The sequence below is a fragment of the Nomascus leucogenys genome, chromosome 6 (assembly GCF_006542625.1).
Source record: "Nomascus leucogenys isolate Asia chromosome 6, Asia_NLE_v1, whole genome shotgun sequence".
In the NCBI taxonomy this organism is placed as follows: Eukaryota; Metazoa; Chordata; class Mammalia; order Primates; family Hylobatidae; genus Nomascus; species Nomascus leucogenys.
Genome location: NC_044386.1, coordinates 99412495 through 99426178, shown reverse-complemented (window position 1 = coordinate 99426178; position 13684 = coordinate 99412495). Strand labels below are relative to the sequence as shown.

The 13684-nt window shown below is 43.8% G+C and overlaps 1 pseudogene; it reads right to left on the bottom strand.

The window, feature by feature from the left end:
- Positions 1–12163: 12163 nt before the first annotated feature.
- Positions 12164–13261, bottom strand: LOC100600319 (annotated as a pseudogene).
- Between the last annotated feature and the right edge of the window lie 423 nt (positions 13262–13684).

Genomic DNA, 13684 nt, shown 5'->3' with positions numbered 1-13684 from the left:
AGATTTTTATAAACCTCAACTCTTACTTCATGTGGTACAGAAAAATTAAATGGAAACAGATCACAGGCCTAAATTTATGTGAAAATTATACAACGTCTAGAAGAAAATATAAGAGAAAATCTTTACAACCTTGGTGTAGGCAGATTTCTTAGGCAGAACACACAAAGCTTGAGCCAGAAAAGAAAATATTGATAATTTAAAAGTTTTAATTTTTACTCTTAAAAACACACTTTAAGAACTCAAACAGAAGGTATTTGAATTATACCTCAATAAAGCTATTAAAAAAAGCTCTCAAAAAGGCAAACCACAGAATGGGAGACAATCTGTACCACACTAATATCTGATAAAGGACTTGTGATATGTGATACTCTCACAATTCAATAACGATCATCATCAACCTAATACTAAGCATGGGTGAAAGATCTGAACAGACACTTCACAAAAGCAGATACACAAATGGCCAGCAGACATGGAAAAGAAGTTCTGGAAAACACGTTCAGCACCATTAGTCATCAGAGACATGCATTTAAAACCACAGCAAGAAACCACTACACATCCTCCAGAACAACTAAAATGAAAAAGATAGACAATGCCAAGATTTTGGGAAAATGAGCAACTGGAAGTCTTACACACTACTGATGATAATATGAAATTGTACTACTACTTTGGAAAACAGCTTGGAAATTTCTTATAAACATACGCTTATTGTAGGACCCAGAAATTCCTCTCCTAGATATTTATCCCAAAGAAATAAAAATATATGCTCATATTATTCATAGCTTTATTCATAATAGTCCAAACTGGAACTCAAATGTTCATCAACAGGGGAGTGAATAAACACACTTTGGAATATCCATAAGACAGAATGTCACTCAGCAATAAAAAGGAATGAACTACCAGTACACGCAACAGAATAGATAAATCTCAAAAACATGTCCAGTGAAAAAAGCCAGTCACAAGGGTACATAGTGTATTATCTCCTTTATGTGAAACTCAAAAAAGGACAATATGTAGTGTCAGAAAGCAGGTCAGTTGTTGCCTGGGGCTGGGATGTGAGCATTGACTAAGAACTTTGCCTGGGGTGATAGAAGTATTCTTCATCTTGATTGTGGTAGTAGTTACATGGGTGTATAAATTTGTCAAAACTCATAGAGATGTACACTTTAAACTGGTGCATTTTATTGTAGATAAATAATATCTCAATGAAGTTGACTTAGGAAAAAGTGTTTTTGGCCAGGCACGTTGGCTGACGCCTGTAATCTCAGCACTTTGGGAGGCTGAGGCAGGTGGATCGCTTGACGCCTGGAGTTCAAGACCAGCCTGGCCAACATGGTGAAACCCCGTCTCTACTAAAAATACAAAAATTAGCTGGGTGTGGTGGTGCGCGCCTGTAATCCCATTTACTCAGAAAGCTGAGGCAGGAGAACTGCTTGAACCCAGAAGACGGAGACTGCAGTGAACCAAGATTTTGCCACTGCACTCCAGCCTGAGTGATAGAGCAAGATTCTCAACAACAAGAACAACAAAAACAACAACAACAAATGGGAATGAACATTAATTGGTTTTGATTATGTCATTTCGTAGCAAATGAGGCTGGGGTGAGGCTGAACATCATATTCTCAGTAATAGCATGTGCTGTGGTTTGACTGCTCCAAAACTCATGTTGAAACTTAATCCCCACTGCAACAGTATTGAGAGGTTGGGCCTTTAAGAGCTAATTTGATCATGAGGGCTCTGCCCTCACGAATGAATTAATCCATTTATGGATTAATAAATTAATGGGTTAATGGATTAATGGGTTATCATGGGAGGGGAACTGGTGGCTTTATAAGGAGAGGAAGAGAGACCTGAGCTAGCATGCTCAGCCCTCTTGCCATGTGAAACCCTGCACTGCCTTAGGATTCCACAGAGTCCCCACCAGCAACAAGGCCCTCACCAGGGCCAGGCACAGTGGCTCACTCCTGTAATCCCAGCACTTTGGGAGGCCAAGATGGGTGGATCACAAGGTCAGGAATTCAAGACCAGCCTGGCCAATATGGTGAAACCCTGTCTCTCTAAAAAAAAAAAGAGTACAAAAATTAGCCAGGCATGGTGGTGTGCACCTGTAGTCCCAGCTGCTTGGGAGGCTGAAGCAGGACAATCGCTTGAACCCAGGAGGTGGAGGTTGCAGTGAGCCAAGATCGCACCACTGCACCCCAGCCTGGGTGACAGAGTGGGACTCTGTCTCAAAAAAAAAAAAAAAGCCGTCACCAGATGCACCTCCTAAACCTTGGACTTCCTGACTTCCATAGCATTACAAAAATACATTTCTTTCCTTTACAAATTACCCATTTTAGGTATTTCGTTATAAACAACAGAAAATAGACTCATACAGCATGGGAGAGTGTAATGGCTGTTTAATGGTTGTTGTCCATGTGCGAAGAACTTTAGATACATAATTTTTAATCTTCATGATGACCCTCTGAAGTAGATATTTTCCCTATTTTACTGTTGAAGAAACAGGCTTAAAACCAGTAAGAAACGTGCCCAGTGTCACAGAGTTGGGGGTATCTGACCTCCCAGTAGTCCTCACTGGCTCTCAGTCACTGAGCGTCCTCCTCCTGCACCACTTCCTCCTCATCCCATGGGGCCACTCAGACCCTATGCTTCCTTCCCCGTCGCTTGCACAGGCTGAAACTCTGCATGAAGGCCAGCTGGGTGAAACTGGTTTCCCCAGGGATGGTGAGGATCTTTGGTGGCCAGGTGGCCGTCCCCACACTCCCTCTTTTTCACCTTCCACCCTTTTATATGTGTCCTCCCAGTCGTATTGTCCCCAACTTAAGCTGCTTGCCACTCTTTTGGATCTGGACACGTTTTGCATAGTGTGCAAAGTTGCTCACAGGGAAACGTTGCTTGGTAACATCCCACAGAATATGAAAATACAACAAATACTTTATTTATAATTGGGAGCTCTGTGTGGTTATTTCTGCTTGAAGATGCTATTAGGATCCCAACACCAGGACAGGGCAATGCCAAATCGTTTTTCTACAGTTTGGGTTTTTGTGGATTCATCTGCCTTATGACTAGAGGCAGCATTTTCAAGACAGCTGACTGAGCCTAGGACTATGATTTATTGCCTTGAAAGCTAAGCTTGACCGGCTCACGTGAGATCCAAACCCATGACCCATGATTCCTTACACTGTTTTAAAGTAGGAGGTAGATGACTAGGCTATTTGAGCAACAGAAGAATGTATATATAGAGTTTAGTATTATAAACTCTTGCAACACAATTATTTTGACACAATCTCATTTCCATTGACCTTGCTTCCTATTTCACTGAGAACTTCTACATCCTCTCTCTGCCATATCTACCTCCCCTGCTGCATCTAGACAGGTTTAATTTCCCTTCCTGCTATTATGGTGAATCAGTTATTCTAAGGCCAACACCTACATTTGTGTGATAGACCTTGTTTCTTATTTCCTCTGCAGGAGGAAACTATTCCGCATCATACAATTTCCTGTCTCTAATGGACCAGTCCTATTAGCACCTGAATTTGCTATAGTTTCTCTTATGGTAAAAGCAAACAAACAAAAAACCAAACACACAGTCTCTCAGTGACTACCCTATTTTTTTGCTTCCGTTCATAGAAAAAATCCTCAAGGGAGTTCTCTATAATACTTGCTGTCTCCAATTCCTCTCCTCTTATTGTCTCTTGAACACGTATCAATCAGACTCTCATCCCTGCTACTAAGTTCAGGGATGAATTCTCAGTCCTCAACTTCCTTGATGTGACATTTGACACAGTGAATGACTTTCTACATATTTTAATTTAACTTCTGGGACACTACTCTGTGTTGGTTCTCCTCCCATGTCGCTGATTACTCTGTTTCCCTTGATGAATCTTCCTCATCTCCCCAAGCTAAACTCTGTAACTCTAAATATTGGAGTGCCCTGGCTAGTTTTTGGCTTACTGCTTTTCCTTACCTGCCTTCATGTGCCAGATATCTCTTTCAGTAGCATGGCTTTTAGGACCACCATGTGCTGATGACTCCCAAAATTGTGTCTCCAGCCAAGACTTCTCTCTTCAACTCCAGACTCAAATATCCAATTGCCGACCTGATGTCTCTCTACTTGGATGTTTAACAAGCACTTCAGATTTACTGTCTAAATCTGAATATCTGAACCTCTAACCCCTGAATCCTTCACCATCTTAGTTAATGGCATTTCCATCTTTTTACCCACTTAAGGTGGAAATCTTCTGGACTCATTGACTCTTTTCTTTCTTTCCCTATACACATTCAATCCATCAGGCAAAACTGTGTGGGTTTTTCATCAAAATACATACAGGGCCAGGCGTGGTGGGTCACACCTTTAATCTCAGCACTTTGGGAGGCCGAGGCAGGTGGATCACGAGGTCAAGAGATCGAGATCATCCTGACCAACATGGTGAAACCCCGTCTCCACTAAAAATTACAAAAATTAGCTGGGTGTGGTGGCGCGTACCTGTAATCCCAGCTACTTGGGAGGCTGAGGCAGGAGAATCGCTTGAACCCAGGAGGTGGAGGTTGCAGTGAGCTGAGATCACGCCACTGCACTCCAGCCTGGCGACAGAGCGAGACTCCGTCTAAAAAAATATATATATATGTATATATAATATATAAATTATATATTGTATATAAAAATTAATATATATATAATTTCATATATATAATATATAAATTACTTATTAAACTACTGGTATCCTGACTCGAGCCACTTGAAGTCCCTTGTATAGATTTTGCCGTGACCTCCTAGCTGTTCGTCTGGCTTATTTCCTTGCTCCTCTACAATTTGTTCCCAACCTGCAGTCAGAAGGGTCCTTCAAAATGTAAGATCACTTACATTCCCTCTCCATTCACAACTCAGTGGTTTCTGCTGCACACAGAGAAATAGTCCAAGTTCTTAAAATGGGCTCCAAGGCCTTTCACAATTTACTTCCCTGTGAACAGCTTGACTTCATCTTTCCCTTGCTCAAGAAGCTTCCCTACAGTGTCAACCACACTCTCTCTTCCCAATATCTGAAACCTCTTATGTTACTGAGTCTTTTTTAAGGATCTTGATCTCTGCCTTGGTAGCATGGCTACTGAGGCTTAAACAAAATTGGTGAAATGTCGACAGAGCCCTCTGGGGACTCAGAACCATAATGAACTTCACACTTAGGGTGGCATGTACAAGTGCTGGTGCTTTGAAAGTACAATCCTTGATGGAAATGCAGAGTATGAATACTACATTGTTGTTACTCTCAAGGATTTTTGAGCAAATGAGGAAGACTTTTCCTTCAAGGGAATCAAATTTACCTAACTGGACAAGGGTGTTTTATTTTTAAAGGGTTCTTTCCAGAGTGCAGAATCATCAGAGTAGATATGAATACACAGAAAATGGGGCCGGGCGCGGTGGCTCACGCTTGTAATCCCAGCACTTTGGGAAGCCGAGGCGGGCGAATCACGAGGTCAGGAGATGGAGACCACGGTGAAACCCCGTCTCTACTAAAAATACAAAAAATTAGCCAGGCGTGGTGGCGGGCACCTGTAGTCCCAGCTACTCGGAGAGGCTGAGGCAGGAGAATGGCGTGAACCCGGGAGGCGGAGCTTGCAGTGAGCCGAGATTGCGCCACTGCACTCCAGCCTGGGAGACAGAGCGAGACTCCGTCTCAAAAAAAAAAAAAAAAAAAATAAAATGGATGCTGTGGGTCAGGTGCCCCTCCACCTGCGGAATTCTGGAGGGGCACCTGACCCACAGCATTCTTCCTCCATAGCACTGGGGTCGCCTCCATTAGCGAGTCCTCAGGCTGCTCTGCCTGCCTCTTCAGTTTCCTTTTGCTTTCACCCTTGTTGATATCCAATCAGCTTCTCAACCAGAAACTTGGTTCCTGGCAGTCATTCTCAAACCTTCTTCCTTTCCTTTTATTCAGCTAAAAATGGACAATTCTTGCCAATTTTACTTGTTAAATATCTCTTAATCTACCCACCTTTCTCATTCTTAACTTTTATGCCAACCACTGATAGAACCCTTTTTTTTTTTTTTGAGGCAGAGTCCCGCTCTGTCGCTCAGGCTGGAGTGCAGTGGCGCGATCTCAGCTCACTGTAGCCTCCGCTTCCCGGGTTCAAGCAATTCTCCTGCCTCAACCTCCCGAGTAGCTGGGACTACAGACGCGCGCTACCACGCCTGGCTAATTTTTTTTGTATTTTTAGTAGAGACCGGGTTTCACCATGTTGGTCAAGCTGGTCTTGATCTGCTGACCTCGTGATCCACCTGCCTCGGCCTCCCAAAGCACTGGGATTATAGGTGTGAGCCACCGCGCCCGGCCCCTTCCCCCCCAATCCCCCCACACCTGGCTTTTTTTTTTTTTGAGACAGAGTTTCGCTCTTGGTGCCCAGGCTGGAGTGCAATGGCATGATCTCGGCTCACTGCAACCTCTGCCTCCCGGGTTCAAGCGATTCTCCTGCTTCAGCCTCCAAGTAGCTGGGATTACAGGCGTGCGCCACCATGCCTGGCTAATTTTGTATTTTTAGTAGAGATGGGGTTTCTCCATGTTGGTCAGGCTGGTCTCGAATTCCTGACTTCAGGTGATCCGCCCGCCTTGGCCTCCCAAAGTGCTGGAGTGTGAGCCACCTCGCCCAGGCACAACCTTTTTTTTTTTCTTTTGAGACAGAGTCTCGCTCTGTCGCCCAGGCTGGAGTGCAGTGGTACAATCTCGGCTCACTGCAAGCTCCGCCTCCCGGGTTCAGCCATTCTCCTGCCTCAGCCTCCCAAGTTGCTGGGACTACAGGCACCTGCCACCACGCCCAGCTAATTTTTTTTTGTATTTTTATTACAGACGGGGTTTCACCATGTTAGCCAGGATGGTCTGGATCTCCTGACCTCGTGATCCACCCGCCTCGGCCTCCCAAAGTGCTGGGATTACAAGCGTGAGCCACTGCGACCGGCCCCGGCCACAACCTTTTTACTCATGTATCCATATCTACTCCTGTCTCCATTTGGTACATTTGATACAGCCAGCGTATTAATCTTAAAAAGGACATCTGATGTCACAATACTGCTTAAAAATCATTCAATTAATTCCAGCACTTTGGGAGGCCAGGGCAGGAGGATCACGAGGTCAGGAGATTGAGACCATCCTGGGCAACATGGTGAAACGCCGTCTCTACTAAAAATACAAAAATTATCTGGGCCAGGTGATCAAGGTTAAGGTGATAAGTTGTGTTGATAGCACACCTTGATATCATGTGATGAAAAGGCATTTAATCTTTGTGGTATTGTTTCCCCAAAACCCATGATCCCAGGAAAACATCAAACATAAATTTGGGGACATTCTACAAAATACCCAACTAGTATTTCTCAAAACTGTCAAGGTCATCAAAAACAAAAGTCTGAGGAAATTTTCACATTTAAGAGGAGCCTATAGGCCGGGCACGGTGGCTTACACCTGTAATCCCGGCACTTGGGGAGGCCGAGGTGGGCAGATCACAAGGTCAGGAGTTCAAGACTAGCCTGACCAACATGGTGAAACCCTGTCTCTATTAAAAATACAAAAATTAGCCAGCATGGTGGCACATGCCTGTAATCCCAACTACTAGGGAGGCTGAGGCAGGAGAATTGCTTGAACCTGGGAGGCGGAGGTTGCATTGAGCCCAGATAGTGCCATTGCACTCCATCCCAGGCGACAGAGTGAGACTCCAACTAAAAAAAAGAGGAGCCTATAGAGACACAGTGTGGTACCCTGGATTGGATCCTAGAACAGAAGATAAATATCACTGATATCACTGGAAAAACCAGTAAAAAAAGTTTGGGGTCTATTTAATAGTAATATATCAGTGTGTCTTAGTTTTGTCAAATGTGCCATGGTAATGTAAGATCTTAACATTGGGGGAACTGGATAAAGGATATGTGGGAACTGTTAGCATTATCTTTGCAACTTTTAGGTGAATTTCAAATTATTCCAAAATGTTCATTAAAAAACAAACAGATGGCTGGGCACAGTGGCTCACACAGGTAATCCCAGCACTTCGGGAGGCAGGGGCAGGCAGATCACGAGGTCAGGAGATAGAGACCATCCTGGCTAACAGGGTGGAAGCTTGTCTCTACTAAAAAAAAAAAATACAAAAAATTAGCAGGGCGTGGTGGCAGGCACCTGTAGTCCCAGCTACTTGGGAGGCTGAGGCAGGAGAATTGCTTGAACCCAGGAGGCAGAGGTTGCAGTGAGCCAAGATTGTGCCACTGCACTCCAGCCGGGGTGACAGAGTGAGACTCCATCTCAAAACAAAACAAACACAAACAGACACTGGCCGGGTGCGGTGGCTCATGCCTGTAATTGCAGCACTTTGGGAGGCTGAGGCGGGCAGATCACCTGAGGTCAGGAGTTCGAGACCAGTCTGGCCAACATGGCAAAATCCCGTCACTACTAACAATACAAAAGATTAGTCGGGCATAGTGGCAGTAACCTTTAATCCCAGCTATTTGGGAGGCTGAGGCAGAAGAATTGCCTGAACCTGGAAGGCAAAGGTTACAGTGAGCTGAGATCATGCCATTGCACTCTAGCCTGGGTGACAGAGCGAGACTCTGTCTCAAAACAAAACAAACAAACAAACAAAAAACTAAAAAAAAAACAAAATACAAGCTCACATCATCTGGACCAGGTTCTTCAGCTTCATCTCGTGCTTCTCTCCTCTTGGCTCTTGGTTGATTAGCCATTGTGGCCGCCTTTCAATTCCTCTAAAATATCATGCCATGTTTCCCTTTAGAACCTTTGTATATACTGTTGTTTCTTCATGAAAAATTTTCCAGTTTTTCTCTCTTCCCTGTTCTCACTCTCTCACCTAAAGAATGCACACTTAGCCTTGTGATTTCAGCTGAAAAGTCATTTCCTTGAAATGGGGGTGGGGGTGATGGTGGAATGGGGGAAGGAGGGGTCACCAGCAACCTCCTGATCTATCTAAATGGAGAGAATGCTCTGTGCAGGCTGGCTATATTATCGTTTGCATGATAATTTTATTTCTTCCTGCAAATTGGCACTTGGTTTATACATTGATTAGTGGTAGTACTCCCCAAACACAACCAGTGAGACCGCATGGCAGTTGGTTATTGGGTTTTCCCTGGTGACGCTGTGGCTTTTCTTTTAAATTTCTACAATGACTACCTACCACCGCGAGCTGAGGGAGTCAGCCCCTTCTGAAAACTAGCTTGCCATGCCACCCATAAAGTGCGGTGCAGCACTTCAGCTATAGCTCCATCAGCAAAGAGTGCAACGGGGTTTCTTCTCTTGACCTGGACTTCCAACAGCAGCTGGGGATTTTATTAGCTCAATAAGTTGCTCTTCCCACCTCGTTGTCGCATGACACAGCCTTCCCTCACTGACTCAGCAACTATCTGCCGAGCATCCGTTCCACACCAGGCCTGGTGCTGAGCAGTGAAGATACAGGTGACTACAGAACATGGGCTGGTCTCATACTCCACAGGATGAACGAGAACAGAGCTACAGAGCTAATAAAACAGTGCTGTGACAGAGGAGGAGGTGCATTTTAGTGTCAGTTTTGGAGATCCCGGGTTAGAATCTGATAACCTTTATGTAGTACCTACGTGAGCTAGGGCAAGACACTTAGGTTTTCCAAACCTGTTTCCTCTTCTATAAAAATACTGTAATAATATGTACTTTGTGGTTCGTTTTGAGGAACATAGAAATTACATAAGAAATTTAACATGGCACCTGGCATTTAGTAAACTCAAAAATGGTACCTATTATCACTGGCCTTATTGTAGTCCAGATGCCAGTTCTCCTCTCATCCTCCAGTTTTTTTTTTTTTTTTTTAGATGGAGTTTCACTCTGTTGCCCAGGCTGGAGTGCAGTGGCGTGATCTCAGCTCACTGCAAGCTCCGCCTCCCCGGTTCATGCCATTCTCCTGCCTCAGCCTCCCAAGCAGCTGGGACAACAGGTGCCTGCCACCACGCCTGGCTAATTTTTTGTGTTTTTAGTAGAGACAGGGTTTCACCATGTTAGCCAGGATGGTCTCGATCTCCTGACCTCGTGATCTGCCCACCTTGGCCTCCCAAAGTGCTGGGATTACAGGTGTGAGCCACCGCGCCCGGCCTCATCCTTCAGTTTTTAAATTTTGTCCCATACTAATCAGCCTTATGTTTACCCACAAGAATCCACTGACACGACTGTGCAATAAGGACCACTGAATATTTTGTCAGGGAGAGAGGTGAGAGGCCACATAAAATATAACTGAAAAAAATTCCTCTTAAAACATTTTCATTCTTCAAAGTTTCTCTTCCTGGCTGTGTTGTTTCCAGGGACTTTCCCCTTCTCTCCTCTCCCTCCAATGCAGGAGAAACTAGCCTTCTTATCCCCACAATCTTTTCTTTGTATTTGAGTGATTTCCCTCCACTCTTCCCTTTGGGAAGCAACTTTAAGTCCTGTAGTCATCTTATGTACAGCAATTGAGGGACCAAGTTTTTTTTATCATTTTGGCTTCCAGCTCCCTACCCCAAGTGTCTTCCAGAAGTACTTCTTAAAAAAAGAAGTGATACACATGGTACTTTCCTACGAGGAGTTCTAGTGAATAAAACGCCTGTCACTCAGACTGGAGTGCAGTGGTGCTCACTGCAGCCTCGACCTCCTGGGTTCAAGTGGTCCTCCTGCCTCAGCCTCCCAAGTAGCTGGGATCACAGGTGTATGCCACCACACTGGCTAATGTTAAATTTTTTTTGTAGATATGGTGATCTTGCTTTGTTGTCCAGACCAGTCGGGAACTCTTGAGCTCAAGTGATCCTCCCCTCTCAGCCTGCAAAAGTTTTGGGATTACTGGCATGAGCCACTGTGCCCAGCTACATGTTTTTTGACTTAACACATAGGGTCAACTAAAATTTCCATGTTTTTCACATGATGGCCTCTCCTATCACATGCTTTCACAAAGTTTATTTAACAGTTAAAATTTTTTTTGAACTTTTATTTTGCAGTAATTTTAGTTTTACAGAAAAGTTGCAAAAATAGTACACTTCATCTAGCTGCCACCAACATTAACATCTTATATAGTTATAGTATGACTAGCCAAACAAGGAAATTGACATTGATACAGTATGATTAACCAATCTACAAGTCTTACTGGTATTCCCCAGTTTTCTCACTAACGTCCTTTTCTGGTCCAAAATCTAAAACAGATCATGCAATTTAGTTGTCATGTCTCCTTAAAGCTGTGACAATTCCTCAGTCTTTGTCTTTCATGACTTTGGGACTTCCGAAGATTAATAGTCTGGCATTTTATAGAATGTCCCTCAATTTGGGTTTGATGGTTTCTCATGATTACATTGAGGTTATACATTTCCGTCAGGAATACAACAGAAAGCTGTGTCCTTTCTAGTGCATCATACTGGGGGGAACATATGTCATCTTATTGGTAATGCTAACATTGACTACTCAGTTAAGGTGGTGTCTGCTAGGTTTCTCCACTATTAAGTTTCTTTGGGGATATATTTTTGAGATTATGGTGTTTTTGCGATTATGATATTTCTCATCATTCTTCCACCCACTAAGCTTAGCATCCATCAACAGTTTTCATCTGCAACAGTTATAACTGCAATGTTTGCTTAATAGTGATTTTCCATTTCCATTATTCCTTCCACATTTATTAACTGGAATTATGTGATAAGGAAGCATATCTCTTCTCTCCTAGTTATTTATTCATATCAATGTGCACTATGGATATTTATTTTATGGGTTATGATGTAAGATTATCATTATTTTGTTGCTCAGATTGCCCAAGCATTAGCCATTGGGAACCCTGATTCAGCTCCTGGCTCCCTTTTGTCATGCTCCCTTCCTTTCAGAGCGTGTCCTTGCTTTGTGGCACCACAAGATTCTCCAGTCTCGGCTCTGATTTTCACTGCCCCAACTCTAGAATCAGCCATTTCTCCAAGAAGCTCTTTTTTTTTTTAAATTGGAAAATGATATTAAGAAACCAAGGTTTTGATGTTAGATTTCATTGCTACTGGTGTGTTATTGCTTCCAGGTCCTCTCACAAACAGAGCTAGTTAATAAAATATAGAAAAAAATGTAAATAAAGAGATTTCTATATATTTTGTATTTTTTTTTTACACAATAGTTTATTTATTGAGTGCCTCCTCTCCCCAGTCCTTGCAGTCTCTAGGTCACTTTTTCTGCTTGTAGATTTTGTGCGCAAGCCCCAGAAAGATGGCTGGGAGAAGGGGCGCTGCGTACTGTTCAGTGAGACCCATAATGTGGCTGTAACCGTCTTCCTCGCACTACAAGAACACGGCTGGCAGATCCAGCTCCTTATATAGTGCCTTCACCCAGACTACCTTCTTGGCCTTCTTCTCTCTGTAATTTTCCTTCAGGATCTGATACTGTTCCAGAGTGGACCACTGTGGACACTGAACCACCAGCCAGCTGCATTTGTTGTCCTGAATGTCAGTGCCAACTTTGCCGGTCACAATGGGGTCCCCAAAGAGGTCAAGGTAATCATCCTGAATTTGAAAACACTCTCCCATCTCCAGTAGGATCTTCTAAGCATTGGCATGCTCCTTCTCGCCATCAATTCCTACCATGTACATGGCCGCAGGTACAGGAAGGTAGAAAGAGTAGAAAGCTGTCTTGTACTTGACAATAGATTTGTACCTCTTTTCAGTGAATCTGCCAAAATCCACATTGTCCTAGGGGGCTGTGGTGAGGTCCAGGGTCTGCCCAATCTCAGGCTGATAGGAAATCTGCAGGAAGAGCTCGATCAGGTTCAGGTAATAGGGCTGCTCTCGGCAGTAGAGCTTCAGCAGGTAGTAGATACATGCTTGCAGAAGGATACCATAATTGATGGCATCCTACCCCATACCCATCTTCTGATAACAGCAGATCTGTCCCCAGCGGGTGAGGGATGAATCCATGATGTCATCTGTCACCAGGAAGAAAGCTTGCAGCAGTTCCACACACCAGCCCACAGTCAGGGCCCTCTGGAGACTATCAGCATCCTGTTTCCTTGGCTCCACCAGCTCCTGGAACACTACTAGCACCGTCAAACCCCGGCGATACTTGCCTCCAATGGCATTGCACTCCAGGACCTCCTTGAGCCGGGCAATAGCATCTCCTGTCTCTGAGTGCCCCATCTCATCCTCAGTCAGCACCCCAACGATCTGGGAGAAGTGCTGAAAGAAATCCTGCTTTTCTTGGGCATAAACATCTGATTTCTGGTCTCCATTCATTCTGAGGGAGGAGCAAAGGGCTCTGTTCCTGGATGTGGGTTCCCGCCGTATCTATCTGTGTGTGTACACTAAAAACCATGTGTTCATACCTCGGATTGACACCTCTGATTCTAATCCAAAACAACAGGGGTCATTCTAGCCTTCCCCCTTTTCTTATTTGTAACTTGTTTTTCCAACAGGGAGAATCCTGATTGTCACTGGTCACAACTTTACTTATTTGTTCAATGATATACAGATACAGATAAGGTAGATTCACAATTGCTAATTTATACCCCAGTGAAAAACAAATGTACTAACCAGAGGACAATATTTGTATGAAGTTGTTTTGGTCTTTAGTCTTATGACACAGTCAAAATAAAAGTTTCCTAAATTTCTTAAGTATTTTCTTCTCCACCCACTTTGTGGTGGTGATGTTAGTTGTTTATAACACAGTTTTTTTTTTTCTGCTTGCATTCTATT